Raw genomic sequence first — 15463 nt, forward strand, 5'->3', positions numbered from 1 at the left:
CCCTAGGATAGTCAATACCCTTGTGAGCACCGGAGTACTCAAGTTACCTAGCCCACGGGCTGCGAGTGCATAGGTGTGAACTTGCGTCGGGTTTCGTCGTCGACTCCTATGGATGCCTGAAGAAAGATGCTGACAGGCAGTCAGTGAAGAGTGTCCGGTGGATTCCAAGGATAGAATCAAGAAGAAGGATACCTGCAAGCAGAGGGGACAGAGTCTAGGTCACCAGCCAGGAGCCGGGAAGGAACCAGGAAGGAACCAGGCAATGTCGTGAAGATGCAGGTGAAGAGGTGAAGCTTGTCGCAGGAGCCACGGGTACCAGGAGGCGCCGAGGACAACCAGAACCAGGAGCCGAGCTGCCCCACAAAGGCTCTTGCTGTTGGCGGCGTTGATGTCGAGTTTGGACCCAACAAGCCTTGGCAAGCGCAACCCACGCAGGATGAAGGATTTGCTTCTGTTGCAGACCAGGAAGGCCTGAGGTGCTTCTCTTTCACAGGGAAGCAAGGGCCAGTCTGGAGGAGCCAAACCAGTGGTGGAAAGTTTAGGGTTCATCGTCACAGAGGCTACTAGCCAACGGGCAAGTAACCGGACATACGCGTCGAGAAGGAAAATGCAGAAGGGCCCCACGCAGAACTCGTGGAGTGTGGAGGGCTGATCTTCGGTGCAGATGGTGCTCGGGGTTGGGGCTTCTCAATCCCCAGAGCACAACTTCGAGGATGCCTCAGAAGCTGCGCTGGAAGCTAGTAGTCCATTTTCCCAGGTAGCCGGTCCCACGTCTCTCGTCGCCTCCACGGATCTCAGCTTTGCTGTGGATGTGGATCAGGGTCGGAGAAGTCTGGAAGTCAAGGCGCTGGTCGGGCTCTGCAGTCGGTTCCTCGTAGAACTTGGGCAAAGCAAATGGCAGGTCGCTTGATGGTGCCTGTTTGCACAGGGTGGTCACTCCTTGGCCACAAGGGAGATTCTTCAGTCTTCTTCCGTAGTCGAATGTCGAAGGTCCAGAGTTTCTGTTCAAGTTGCAGTTTTTAAGTCCTAGGGACTCAGCTCCCACTCTTATACTAATCTGGGGGGCTGGGTTACCTGCTAGGTCCCTCCTATGGGTGGGACCAGGGAGGGGGGTGGTTACACCCCCTTCCCTTTGTCCAGTTTCGCGCCAGGACTGGGGCTGGAGTGCCCCAGCACCGGTTTGAACTGGACTATGCATGGGACACCTTGTGTGCCCCAGGCAGTGTCTCGTTTCATTCATCCCTCCCTGCCCCAATACACTAAGTCCTGTCTAGGGTGGTGCTAGCACCTCCCAAGGCAGGAAACCTATTGTCCAAGCCTCCCTCGCTGGAAGGACTCCCAGCAGCAGGAGGTCAGACTTGTGTCTGTGGCAGCAGCATCCATTTTGTGATGCTGGGGCTCTGGTTAACTTTAACTGGGTAGTAGGTCTTCAACATGTCTTCTCCCTCTAGTAGGGAGGAATACTATCCTCATCGCCAGAAATGGGGTGGGGGTAGTATTCCAAAGTGTTAGACACCTTACACGACATGTTTCGATAAAGCCAAACCATAGTTACCATAACCGCGAGGATTATAAGGCACTTTAAGAGTATATGGTAGGCGATATAGAACAGCTATAAGGACATGGTTCCGAAAGCTGCAGACAGGCTCAGCTCATGCTAGAGCACCATCTCACATATTACTAAGCACTCTGCTTTCAGGATTGTTAAGGCCTGCCCTAGGAGTGACTGATAGGTTACCCATGTGTCTATATTTAAGGTAGGTATAGGAATACTACACCTAAGCAAGGGGTGATTACACGACCTTGCCCCAGCTGAGTGATCAGCCAGTTGTGTCATAATGGAAGGCCAGCCAGGGGTGGCATAATACATGCTGCAGCCCCTGGTAGGCCTAGGGTACACCTATGCCCTGGGTACCTAGGGTACACTGTACAGGGCCCTAGAAGGTGATCCTTACCAATTGGGTTATGTACCTAAAGTACATAGTATGAATTTAGAGAGAGAACAGCTGGGCTGTGGGTCTGATTAGCAGGCCCACAGCCACATCTAAGTCGAAAACCAGTGAAGCAAAAGCATAAAGTGGGGGTGAACTTAGAAAGCAGACCCTACTCTCCTACACAACCCCCCCCCAAACTTAGGGATATCAAACTAACCTTGACCAGTTGAGTTTTCATGTTCTAAGTGGAAATATCTGGAGAGTCCATCTGCATTGGTATGGTCAGTCCCAGGTCTATGTTCCACTGTGAAGTCCACCCCCTGTAGGGAAATGGACCACCTAAAAAGTTTGTGATTTTCACCCTTCATCTGATTTAGCCACAAGAGGGGCTTATGGTCTGTCTGAATCTGGAAGTGAGTGGCAAACAGGTATGGCCTCAGCTTCTTCAGGGCCCAAACCACAGCAAAGGCCTCCCTCTCAATAGCTGACCAACGTTTCTCTCTAGGGGTCAGCCTTCTACTAATAAAAGCAATGGGCTGGTCTTGACCATCTATATTCAGTTGTGAAAGAACAGCTCCCACACCCAACTCAGAAGCATCTGTCTGGACAATGAACTCCTTGGAGTAGTCTGGACTTTTCAGAATAGGTGCAGTGCACATGGCCTGCTTCAGGTCATCAAATGCTTTCTGACAGCTTACTGTCCACTGAACTTTCTTTGGCATTTTCTTAGAGGTCAAGTCATTAAGTGGTGTCACAATGGACCCATAGTTCTTAACAAACTTTCTGTAGTACCCAGTCAGGCCCAAGAAAGCTCTGACCTGAGTCTGGGTAATTGGAGGAGTCCAGTCCTTTATGGTCTGGATCTTGCTTTTCAATGGTTGAACCTGACCCCACCTACTACGTGGCCCAGGTACACAACCTTGGTCTGCCCTATCTGGCACTTAGTGGCCTTGATAGTGAGGCCTGCCTTTTGCAGGGCCTCTAAAACATTCCTCAGGTGGACCAGGTGATCCTCCCAGGTGGAGCTAAAGACAGCAATATCATCAAGATAAGCTGCACAGTAGTCATCCAGGCCTGTAAGGACTTGATTCACCAACCTTTGGAAAGTGGCAGGTGCATTCTTCAAGCCAAAGGGCATTACCACAAATTGATAATGTCCTCCTGGGGTTGAGAAAGCAGTTTTGGCCTTTGCACTCTCAGCTAGTCTGATTTGCCAGTAGCCTGCTGTCAGGTCAAATGTACCCAAAAACTTGGCAGCTGCCAATCTATCAATGAGCTCATCTGCCCTAGGTATTGGGTGGGCATCTGTCCTATTGAGAGCATTGAGATCTTTGTAATCCACGCAAAACCTCATCTCTCTCTTACCATCTTGGGTGTGAGGTTTTGGCACTAGAACTACAGGACTAGCCCAAGGGCTCTCTGAAGGTTCAATGACTCCCAGCTCCAACATCTTTTGTACCTCAATCTTTATGCAGTCCCTGACATGGTCAGGTTGCCTGTAGATTTTACTCTTCACAGGCAGACTGTCACCAGTGTCCACCTCATGGGTGCACCAGTTTGTCTGACTCTGGGTCAGTGAGAACATATGCCTGTAGGCCTGCAGAACTTGTCTGCAGTCCTGTTGCTGATGGTTAGTGAGGCTGTCAGAAAAGACCACACCATCAACTGAACCATCATCAGGGTTCTGAGTCAGCAAGTCTGGGAGAGGGTCACTCTCTTCCTCCTGCCCCTCATCTGTAGCCATGAGTAAGCCCATGTCTGCCCTGTCAACATATGCCTTCAATCTGTTGACACGAAGCACCCTGTGGGGGCTTCTGGGAGACCCAAGGTCCACCAAGTAGGTGACTTCTCCCTTTTGTTCAACAATAGTGTGGTGTCCAGACCATTTGTCTTGGAGTGCTGCTGGGGCCACTGGCTCCAACACCCACACTTTCTGCCCTGGCTGGTACTCAGTCAGCGCAGCCCTTTGGTCATGCCAAGCTTTTTGGAGTTCTTGGCTTGCCTCAAGGTTTTTAGAAGCCTTCTTCATATACTCTGCCATCCTGGAGCGGAGGCCAAGCACATACTCCACTATATCCAGTTTGGGTTGTCTGAGAGGTCTCTCCCATCCTTCCCTTACTAGACACAGGGGTCCCCTTACAGGATGCCCAAACAAAAGCTCAAAAGGGCTGTAGCCAACCCCCTTTTGTGGGACTACAAGTATCAATTTACCTCTCTGTAGGCAAACAGAAGGCAGGGTAAAAGGATGTCCCATCTTCGCCTAAGCTTGTCTGGTAAACCTTTTATCATCCCTTGTAGGGTCTTGTTGAACCTTTCAACAAGCCCATTGCATTGTGGGTGATAGGGGGTAGTGAAGTTATAGTTAACACCACTGCAGTCAAATATCCTGACATGAAGTTGGCACCCCTGTCAGAGACAACCTCCTTTGGAAAACCCACTCTGGAGAATACTCCAAGTAGGGCCCTTGCCACAACAGGTGCTGTTGTGGTCCTCAGGGGTATAGCTTCTGGATACCTGGTGGCATGGTCCACTATCACCAGTATGAATCTGTGCCCAGATGCTGTTTGGGGGTCCATTGGTCCTACAATGTCTATCCCCACTCTCTCAAAGGGAACCCCCACCACAGGTAGTGGTATGAGGGGGGCCTTTGTGGTGCCACCTGATTTGCCACTGGCTTGGCAGGTGACACAGGAGCGACAAAACTCCTTGGTATCTTCTGACATGTGAGGCCAGTGAAAGTGAGGGACAAGTCTGTCCCAAGTCTTGTATTGTCCTAAGTGTCCTGCAAGGGGAATATCATGGGCCAAGGTAAGAAGGAAGCCTCTGAAACTCAAGGGTATGACCAACCTCCTGGACGCACCAGGCTTGGGGTCTCTAGCCTCTGAGAACAGCAGCCCTTCATCCCAATACACTCTATGGGTACTTTGAGCATTCCCTGCAGCCTCAGCAGCAGCCTGCTGTCTGAGGGTTCAAGAGAAGGACATTCAAATTGGGCCTGCCTCAGATCTGCCCTTGAAGGTCCCCCTGTCCCAAGAAACTCAACCTGGTCAGGTTCCAGTTCTTCTAGGACAGTTCCTTCAGGGCTCTCAGAATCATCCTCCTGTGAGGGCTGACTCTCTACCTGAGGCAGGGGGGAAGGCACAGCCTTAACCCTACTGGTCTTTCTCTTGGGTTGTGTCTGGTCCATTGTCCCAGGATCCAGCACTTGTTCAGTGTTGCACTTTTTGGCCTGTGGCCTCGTCACAGCAAGGACATGTGCATCTATTCCTAGCATTTCTGCATGGGTCCTATACTCCACTTCAGCCCACACTGAAGTTTCAAGGTCATTTCCCAACAGACACTCTACAGGAAGGTCTGAACTCACCACAACTTTCTTGAGGCCAGTTACCCCTCCCCAGGAGAAGTTAACAATTGCCACACTATGGGAGGTAGTGGCATTGCTAGCGTTGGTCACTAGGTAATTCTCACCTAGCATGATCTGTCCAGGGTCCACAAAGGCAGGTGTCACCATTGTGACACTAGCACCTGTGTCCCTGTAGGCCTGAGCCATTCTTTGGTTGATAAAAGGAGTCTGTCTGTACTTGCCCAGGTTACTGGGGCTCACAGTAGAGGACAACGCTATGTCCCCATCACAGATCAGAACAGCCTGAGTGGTTATTCTGACTAGGCCAGAATCCACTTAAGTTCCCAGGGTTAACCCTATTACACCCTTTTGCTGGGAACCACCACTTACAGCTGGACTAGGGGGTACAGTTGCCTTAGGGGCAATGGTGGCTGGGGGCTTGTCCTTTTTGGTGCATTCACTATACCAATGGGAATTGGACTTACAATAGTTACACCAAGGTTTCTTTTGGCCATCTTTCTTTTTATCCTTTTTGGGACCACCCTCCCCCTGAGCCTTTTGGGGACCTGGTGAGGACTTCTGGTCTTTTGATTTCTGCTCATTACCCTTCTGGTCTGCCTTTTTCTGATCACCGCCCTGGTTATGGTTTTTCTGCTTAACTCTAGTCCCGACCCACCTATCTGCCTTCTTTCCCAATTCCTGGGGAGAAGTTAGGTCAGAGTCAATCAAGTGTTGATGCAGTAACTGGTTTTGACAGTTGTTAAGGATTTGTTCTCTCATGATCAAATTATACAATCCTGTATAGTCCTTAACCTTACTACCCAATAACCAGCCTTCCAAAGCCTTAGTGGCACAATCTACAAAGTCAGTCCAGTCCTGAGTCTGTGTCTTCTGGGTATCCCTGAACAACAACCTGTATTGTTCAGTGGTTAGGCCAAACCCATCAATCAGAGCACTGTTCAGGACAGTGTAATTGTCAGCATCCTCATCACTAACTGTGAGGTGCTTGTCTCTACCTTTCTCAGAAAAGGAGAGCCACAAGATAGATGCCCACTGACTTTGGGGTACCTGCTGTACTTTGCAAGCCCTCTCCAAAGCAGTTATCCATTTGTGGATGTCATCCCCACACTTGTAGGGAGGGACAATCTTGCTCAGGTTTCTATTATCATAGGTCCTGTCTCTATCTTTAGGGATAGTGCTGCCACCAGTGGGATCTAACCCACTTAACTTTTGCTCTCTGGCCAGAGCAAGCTTCTCTTTGGCAAGGGCAAGTTATTCCCTTTCAATCCTCAGATTGGCTTCCCTCATTCTGGCCTGATGCTCTTTTCTCTGTGGAGAAGTCATTCCCCTATGAGAAGAGGCATGGGGGCTATTAGAGACCTGGGAGTGAATAGATTCCCTTGAAGGGGATCTTCCTCGCCTACCTCTCTGGTTAAGTCCACCTGAGGGTCTGAATGGGGGGACCCCATCCTGACTCCCATGTAGGCTTAGGTTAGCCTGGCTAAGTCTCCCAACTTGGACCTGGCTGTCTACCTCATCTTCTGAAGTCCCTTCTGACTCATCTTGATCAGTGATGGTGAGGGGAGTCTTCTGCAGAGGGCAGACCCTCACTTGTACCTAAGGTACCATCTTGGGAGGCTCTCTGAGTATCATACTCCTCTAGGAGTTCCACTAGATAAATGAGGGTAGGGTTTAAACCCTGTTTTAACTTTCTGGAGGTACACAATTGTCTCATTTCCTGAAAAGTTAGGGTATCATATCTGGAGGGTATCTTTCTAGGATATCCCTCTCCTGAGAGAGCATAACCTTGATCTCCTCTCAGAGACATGATCTAGTGAGGGTGTGGTGTGGGCACCTACCTACACTAGTTGTACCTACTAAAACCTCTCTAGTAGTTGTAGTCAGGGTGTGCTAGGCCCTTCAACCTACAACAACTAAGTTCAGTAGAACTTAAGTATTTATAAGCTATGTTATATGTACCTTACAATATCCTTGTGATCTTTCAATTTGATATCTCAAGATTGCAATGGTATCACAACAGCAAGCTCAGATCCCAACCGCTGCTCACCAATTTGAGAAGTTGGCCTGATATATGATGTCACTAGTTCTAGGGTACACCTTGTATCAGTCCAAACAACCCTTATGGTGATTGGTTGTAAAGTCAACCTTATAGACCAGCTATCCTAGTGGTATCATGGACAAGAGCAGTCTTAGGCTAAACTCTGTATGGCATGTGAAGCCAGCTGTTATACCATTTGCAATCCCTTGAATACCAAATGAAAGGACACTACAACAGATCTATATAAAAATAGAATGTATTTATTCTAGTCAAAATACCCTCAGCACTCTTTATGAGATTCGAGGTAAGTACAACACAGTCTTATTTAAGCATACATAAGTCACACAGGTAAGTAATACAGTTAGGCCCTAGGGGCCACGCAAACCATATACTAAGTAAGTGGTATAAGAACCACTGTCACAAACACAGGTTAGGCCTAGTGTTAGACCTGTCCGCCCTAGGGTGATCTTCCCTGTTTTTTTCGCCCTTGCCTCATTTTTTTTCCACCCTCTTTTTGGTTGGCTCTAGGTCTTCGGGCACCTTACCATTGCTGGTCAATGCTAAGGTGCAGGTGCTCTCTACCACTAAGATGGCTGCCACAGACCCCTGCTACTGCGGAGCGGTCTTTCAAGTAGCGCCCTAGTTGTCAGGAGCTGTCTAGAACCCTTAGGTATTGTGACATCACTAGCCTGGGTCCCCTGACCATCCCTAGAATGTAGAAGGCCCTGGAACCTTCCGGAATAGAGAGAGGTCACCTGACCTGGGGGTATAAATAGAAAGGGCGGGAAGCTTTCTAGTCAGTTGTTGAGGTACCACTGACCTGGGGGGGGACCCTGTGCTGGAGTTTAGGCGGAAGGGGGAGGGGGCACCTATACCACTAGGGGTGACTAGGTCTAGGCCTTGCCCGCTAAGCTGCGTGAGGATACCTGACCAAACCCACTGACCTGGCCCAGTGTGAGGGAATCCCCTAGGGACCATCAGGAGAGGCCTAACTGGCAGTAGCCTCCAACTCAAACCCCCATCCCCCGAACTGTCTAACTAACCCCTTGTCAGGAGAAAGGGCCGTGTACCATCAGCGCCATAAGGAATCACCAGCTATGAAGAACTGCTGAAGACTCAGCCAAGAATCCTCCTCAGAGCCCCCACTGGTTCTGTCAGCACTAAACTGGTAGTGCGCTATCCTGCCCCTGAAGCGCTGTGGTGGCGAAGCGCTATTTGTTCCCAACCTCACCGCCACTGCCCGAGTCCTGAAGCGCTGTGGTGGCGAAGCGCTATTTGTTCCCAACCTCACCGCCACTGCCCGAGTCCTGAAGCGCTGTGGTGGCGAAGCGCTATTTGTTCCCAAATTCACCGCCGCTGCCCGAGTCCTGAAGCGCTGTGGTGGCGAAGCGCTATTTGTTCCCAAATTCACCGCCGCTGCCCGAGTCCTGAAGCGCTGTGGTGGCGAAGCGCTATTTGTTCCCAAATTCACCGCCGCTGCCCGAGTCCTGAAGCGCTGTGGTGGCGAAGCGCTATTTGTTCTCACACTCACCGCCGCTGCCCTGGGTAGCTGCCATTGCACTTGTCAGGGGGCTGGACGACCTTTTCGCGACCTCCATCACGTGACGGAGCGTCGGCCGTGTCAGAGGCCTCGCCCCCGCCCACGACCAGCCTTCCCCGAGCTCTGTCATCGCCTCACGCCAGCGGCGCTGCTCCCAGCGGGAGTAGTTGGACTCGCGCCTTCCCCGGAAGCCTCCCTCAGTGACGGCGCCTTGAAGAGACCAGCGCAAGGGCCCCGGAGGGCCGAAGATCTCAGGTAACTTTCCCGGGGGGAGGGGCGCGGAGACCCGAGTAGCGCAGGGGGGTTGCCGAGTTGTGTTCACCCCTCGAGAGGCAGCCCCGCATCCGCCCCTCCCCGGGAGAGACTGGGACGGGACCTCTTGAGCCTGGTAGGTCCTTGGGAGGCTCGGGACATTAAAGACGATATAAAAGCAAGAGCGTGTGAGGCGGAAGAAAGCCACGTGGCCAGCGCCACAGCCCCCATTAATGTACCCCTTTTGATGGTGATGACTGGAAGTCCTACTTAGAGCGGGTGGGACTACTGGTAGTTTGTTGGGGATATGCCTTTACAATGCTTTTGCCATACAGTAATTGATGAGTATATGCTATTATACTACTATGTCATACAGTAATTGATGAGTATATGCTATTGTACTACTATGTCATACAGTCATTGATGAGTATATGCTATTATACTACTATGTCATGCAGTCATTGATGAGTATATGCTATTATACTACTATGTCATACAGTCATTGATGAGAATAAGTTATTATACTGTGTAAGTCATACAGTCGTTGATGAATTTACGCTAAATACTGCCAAGACTATTCAGTTGTTAATGAATACATACTAATGCACTGCATATGTTATTCCCAGTTATTAATGAACACGACATAAAAAGTCCTGTTTTTAAACACAAGTGGTGTGTAGTCGTATTATTGTGTGCGTTACTCTGCTAAGTTGGATGCGTGTGCTGCACGGCTACTGTATACAGAATGCCTTTGGGAGCCTTCCTGCCACGAGCCAGGCTACCCTTGTGAATTGGCAACCCCAGTTCCAACATAATTTGGTGCTCAGCGGTGGGATCCGGTCCTGTAGTTGTGCAGCACCCTTCAGTGAAGCAGAGTACGCCGCAATTGGACACCTAGTGTTTAAGCAAGCATAGCCAGGTGGCCTCTACTGTCTAACGGTGTGCCCAGAGGATTGCCCTAGTTGTTACCTACGTCCTGATATTCACTCATATTGTCTGGGTCCCCACCTGTCAGAATGGAGTTCCAGCTAGCCAACATAGAGGAATACTCGGTGGTTCAGCTGAGGAGTTTCTGTCAGGGGATGGGGGTGGCAGTTGGGAAGAGAGCCAAAGGAGAAGAGCTCCGTAAAGCCTTACAAGCATGGGTATTAGCCCACCCAGAGAGGAAAGGGGACGAGGAGCCAGAGGAGCAAGGGGCATTAGGGGAGGCGGGCACGTCAGGAGAACTAGATCTGCTGCACGTTGATGTCAGTGAAACCTTGTCGCCAGGGAGACGTTCTGGGGCAGGCAGTAGTGTGTCTAGAAGGAGTGCCTCGCCGGAGGAGTATGAGGACAGGAGGGAGGAGAGGTTACTGAGATGGGAGCTTGCAAAATTGGAAAAAGAAAAGGAAGATAAGAGGCTATCAATGGAAGAAAGGAAGCTTGCGCATGAGCTCCAGCTCAAAGAATTGGAGTTGAGAGCATTACGGATCAGTGCGCAAGGGAATGTAAATGGTGGCAGCGTACCAGAGGTTCCACGGGAGCCTAAATTCTACCTCCCAAAAGATGTGATTGCTAGTTACGGGGTAGGGGATGACATCAACCGGTGGTTGGAGGCGTACGAAGTATCCCTGAAGGTCCATGGGGTGCCCACAAGCTACTGGGGGGGTGGCCTGTACCGATATATACCTCCCGTAGTGAGGGACACCCTCTTGTATCTAGAGAAGGTAGACCAAACCAACTATCCAGTGATGAAGGAGGCCCTGCTTAAAAAGTTTGGCCTCACCCCTGAGAGATACCGTCAGAGATTCCGTAGCAGTCACAAGTTGACCACGCAGAACTGGGTGGATTTCTATGATTATGCCAGGAAGGCTTTAGATGGATGGGTGCGTGGCAGCGAGGTGCAGGATTTTGAGGGTCTGTACAATTTATTTCTGAGAGAGCACCTCTTGGATAAGTGTTTTCCGGAGCTGCGCCAACACTTGGTGGACCGCAAGTTGACCGACCCCCGGACACTTGCGGAAGAGGCGGACACTTGGGTTAGTACCCGAGTGACCTTTAAGGGTTCCGGGGCAGATGGCCCAAAGGGTGGACAGAGCACCCCCCAGAGGAAAGAGGGGGGAGATAAAAAGAAGGAGCTCTCCCGAGGCCCACCAAACAGGCAGTTTGGGAAAGGTGTAGGGACCCCCTCTCAGTCCAGTTTCCCAAAGTCCACTCACCCTGACAAGGGTCAACCACCCAGAATAGTCAAGTGCTATGAATGTGGGGAGGTGGGACACTATAAGGGGGATGTCCAGTGTCGCAAAAGAACTCCCGCCCCCACAGGAGGTAAGCCCCCTGGGGTGGCTAGTATAGCGCTTGGGGTGGAGTTGCCCCTAGATAGGGAGGGGGAGTGGACAGGCCTGACCCTTGTCTCACTGGGGGATAGGGAAGAGGTTCCAGTGATTTCCTTACCATCGAATACTGCCAAATACCGGCAGAGGGTGCAGGTGAACGGACAGGAGGTGGAGGCTTTGAGGGACACAGGTGCCAGCATGACCACCGTAGTAAGGCGGCTGGTGTCCCCGGAGCAGTTGATCCCTGACATGTTCCATCCGGCCGTATTGGCCGATGGCAGCCTGAGTCATTACCCGGTGGCTCAGGTTTCATTTGAGTGGGAAGGAGTCAAAGGCCCCTTAAAAGTTGCCGTGAGCCCTGCCCTGCCAGTGGACTGTCTGCTCGGGAACGACTTGGAGACCAATGTCTGGAAGGAAGTGGAGCTACGAGCCCACACAGAAATGCTGGGGTTACCAGGATGGGCCTGTGTGGTCACAAGGTCCATAGCTGCCCGGCAGAGAGCTCACACCGAGTTGGAGCCGGAAAGAACAGCCCAACCCGAAGTTGGACCAGTAGAGGAGATGGCTACCCCCCGTGGGATGGAAGGGGAGCCGGTGGTTGTGGCTCCAGAGTCTGCGGAGGTGGATGTTATTCCTGTGGGGGACCTGCCTATCCCGGCCGGTTGGTGCGTGGAAGGAGGGCCTACCCGGGAGGAATTTCGCCGGGGCCAGAGAGAATGCCCCACGCTTGAAGGCATGCGGCGACAGGCCACAGCTCAAGCGACTAATAAAGAATCCGGTAATTACCACGTTTACTGGGAGGATGGCCTCCTGTATAGCGAGCCGAAGGTTCCGGTGCATGGATCTTCAAGGGCCTTAGTCGTGCCCCAATGCTACCGGACCTTTTTGCTGGAGTTAGCCCATGAGATACCTCTAGCTGGACACCTGGGCCAGGACAAGACTTTCGCGCGGTTAGTCCCGCATTTCTATTGGCCCAGGATGAGAGTTGCCTCTGACACCTATTGCAAGACCTGCAAGACATGCCAGGCAAGTGGCAAGACAGGAACCAAGGTGAAGGTCCCCTTGGAACCGCTTCCGGTGGTCGGGACCCCTTTTGAGCGGGTCGGGATCGACATTGTGGGACCATTGGACCCTCCGACCTCTTCGGGACACCGGTTCATCCTGGTGTTAGTGGACCACGCCACCCGGTACCCGGAGGCCATTCCTCTGAGGACCATCACTGCACCCGTGGTGGCGCGGGCCCTAATGGGGATTTTTACCCGAGTGGGATTCCCCAAGGTCGTGGTGTCGGATAGGGGCACAAATTTCATGTCAGCCTATATGAAGGCCATGTGGAAGGAGTGCGGGGTGACCTATCGGTTCTCCACTCCTTATCACCCCCAAACTAACGGACTCGTAGAGCGTTTTAACAAGACCTTAAAGGGGATGATCCGGAGCCTGCCAGAGGACTTGAGGCGGAAATGGGACATCCTCCTCCCTTGCTTGCTATTTTCGTACCGCGAGGTGCCGCAGAAGGGAGTCGGGTTCAGCCCCTTTGAACTGCTCTACGGCCATCCCGTTAGGGGGCCCCTCAGCCTTGTCAAAGAGGGATGGGAGAAGACTTCGATGAAGCTTCCCCGGGATGTTGTCAGCTATATGCTGGCATTCCGCAGCCAGATGGCCAAGCTGTGGAAGGAGGCCTCAACCAATCTAGAGGCCAGTCAAGCCGTCATGAAGGAGTGGTATGACCGCAACGCTCGGACGGTGGAGTTGGATGCTGGACAGAAGGTGTGGGTCATGGAGCCTGGGGAGCTTAGCGCCCTCCAGGACCGATGGACTGGTCCGTTCGAGATTGTGGAGCGACGAGGCCAGACCACCTATGTAGTAGACTTGAAGACCCCCCGACAACCCCATCGGGTGTTCCACGCCAACCGCCTGAAGCCGCACCATGAGAGATCGGAGATGACCCTCCTCATGGTGACGGATGGAAGCGAGGAGGAAGAGAGCGAACCTCTTCCTGACCTTCTGGCGGCCCACGAAAAGGATGGCACGGTAGAGGGAGTGGTCCTCTCCCCATCCTTGACCCCGGAGCAACGGAGGGACTGCCGCCAGGTACTGGAGCAGTACGCCTCGTTGTTCTCCCTCACGCCTGGAATCACACATCTGTGTACCCATGATGTGGACACAGGGGACAGCCCACCGGTTAAAGCCAAGTCTTATCGGCTGTCCGACAAAGTGAAGAATAGTATCCAGGGTGAGGTGACCAAGATGCTGGAGCTAGGAGTTATTGAGCCCTCCAGCAGCCCTTGGGCAAGTCCGGTAGTGTTGGTGCCGAAAGCGGCCCCACCGGGCACCACACCAGAACTTCGGTTCTGTGTGGATTATCGGGGTTTGAATTCCGTCACCAAGACGGATGCTCATCCGATCCCTCGGGCGGATGAGCTGATTGACCGGCTGGGAGCAGCCCGGTACCTTAGTACCATTGACTTGACGTCAGGGTACTGGCAGATTGCCATGGCAGACGGAGCACGGGAGAAAACGGCGTTCTCCACCCCCGAGGGCCACTTTCAATTTAAAGTGATGCCCTTTGGGCTCAAGAATGCTCCGGCCACGTTCCAGCGGTTGGTGAACCAGGTACTATCTGGCATGGAGTCTTTCTCAGCGGCCTACCTGGATGACATAGCTGTCTTCAGTAGCGGCTGGGAGGACCATCTGCAGCATCTCCAGGAGGTGCTGCGGGCTCTGCAACGGGCTGGTCTAACCATCAAGGCCAGCAAGTGCCAGATTGGACAGGGATCTGTCGTTTACCTGGGACACCTGGTGGGCGGGGGTAAGGTGCAGCCCCTCCAGGCCAAGATTGAGGCCATATTGGCCTGGGAGCCCCCCAAGACCCAGACTGAGGTCCGAGCCTTTCTCGGACTCACTGGATATTACCGCCGGTTTGTCAGGGGGTATGGAACCATCGTTGCCCCCCTGACTGAATTGACATCTAAAAAGCAACCACGGAAAGTCAACTGGACAGCTGCTTGCCAGGAGGCATTTGACACCTTGAAGCAGGCGATGTGCACCGCTCCGGTGCTTAGGACTCCTGACTATACCAAGGAATTCATCGTGCAGACAGACGCCTCTGAGCATGGTATAGGCGCTGTGCTCTCGCAACTGAACCAGGATGGCCAAGACCAACCGGTGGCTTTTATATCCAGAAGGCTCCTTCCCAGGGAACAACGGTGGAGCACCATTGAACGTGAAGCCTTTGCGGTGGTCTGGGCGTTGAAGAAGTTGAGACCATACCTTTTTGGTTCTCACTTCCTCATACAGACCGACCACCGCCCCCTTCGCTGGCGCATGCAAATGAGAGGCGAGAACCCAAAGTTGCTAAGGTGGTCCATTTCCCTACAGGGGATGGACTTTCGGGTGGAACATCGGCCCGGAGTTGACCACGCCAATGCGGACGGTCTCTCCCGGTTTTTCCGCCTTAGCGAGGAGAGCTCCCTAGAGGTTGGGTAGGTCTCCCCACTTTCGGCTGGGGGGGACGCCTGTTAGACCTGTCCGCCCTAGGGTGATCTTCCCTGTTTTTTTCGCCCTTGCCTCATTTTTTTTCCACCCTCTTTTTGGTTGGCTCTAGGTCTTCGGGCACCTTACCATTGCTGGTCAATGCTAAGGTGCAGGTGCTCTCTACCACTAAGATGGCTGCCACAGACCCCTGCTACTGCGGAGCGGTCTTTCAAGTAGCGCCCTAGTTGTCAGGAGCTGTCTAGAACCCTTAGGTATTGTGACATCACTAGCCTGGGTCCCCTGACCATCCCTAGAATGTAGAAGGCCCTGGAACCTTCCGGAATAGAGAGAGGTCACCTGACCTGGGGGTATAAATAGAAAGGGCGGGAAGCTTTCTAGTCAGTTGTTGAGGTACCACTGACCTGGGGGGGACCCTGTGCTGGAGTTTAGGCGGAAGGGGGAGGGGGCACCTATACCACTAGGGGTGACTAGGTCTAGGCCTTGCCCGCTAAGCTGCGTGAGGATACCTGACCAAACCCACTGACC

The sequence above is a fragment of the Triturus cristatus genome, chromosome 5_1, assembly GCF_964204655.1.
Source record: "Triturus cristatus chromosome 5_1, aTriCri1.1, whole genome shotgun sequence".
NCBI classification, from domain to species: Eukaryota; Metazoa; Chordata; class Amphibia; order Caudata; family Salamandridae; genus Triturus; species Triturus cristatus.